Source organism: Penaeus monodon, chromosome 21, assembly GCF_015228065.2.
Source record: "Penaeus monodon isolate SGIC_2016 chromosome 21, NSTDA_Pmon_1, whole genome shotgun sequence".
NCBI classification, from domain to species: Eukaryota; Metazoa; Arthropoda; class Malacostraca; order Decapoda; family Penaeidae; genus Penaeus; species Penaeus monodon.
In genome coordinates, this window is record NC_051406.1 from 23,252,284 (window position 1) to 23,252,672 (window position 389).

Sequence of the window (389 nt, forward strand, 5' to 3'; positions counted from 1 at the left end):
GGGGGGGATACTGTGGGCCTCGATTCTGCCAACACTGTTCCTGGGCCACGTGGGGGAAGGGGGGGGGGGAGATAAACGCGAAATACTAAAGACAAAGAAGAGTGAGCGTAAATAATCAAGTATTCCAGTAACCAAAACGAAAACAAAATAACTTGAATGTACAACCAAACACAAGAAAAAAGAAAAAACATTTTCCAATAACTTGAAACTTCCAAAGACATCCTCGCGATTGCCAATAAACAAATTATTGAATGGGAGTGAATTAATAAATAAATATCTTGATTAAGTTTGACTGATTATATCTGACAGACAATTATGTATAATTTGACACCAAGATCATTTTTTCTTTTTTTTCTACGACAATCGACTGTGGCAGCGAAGCCGGCTGT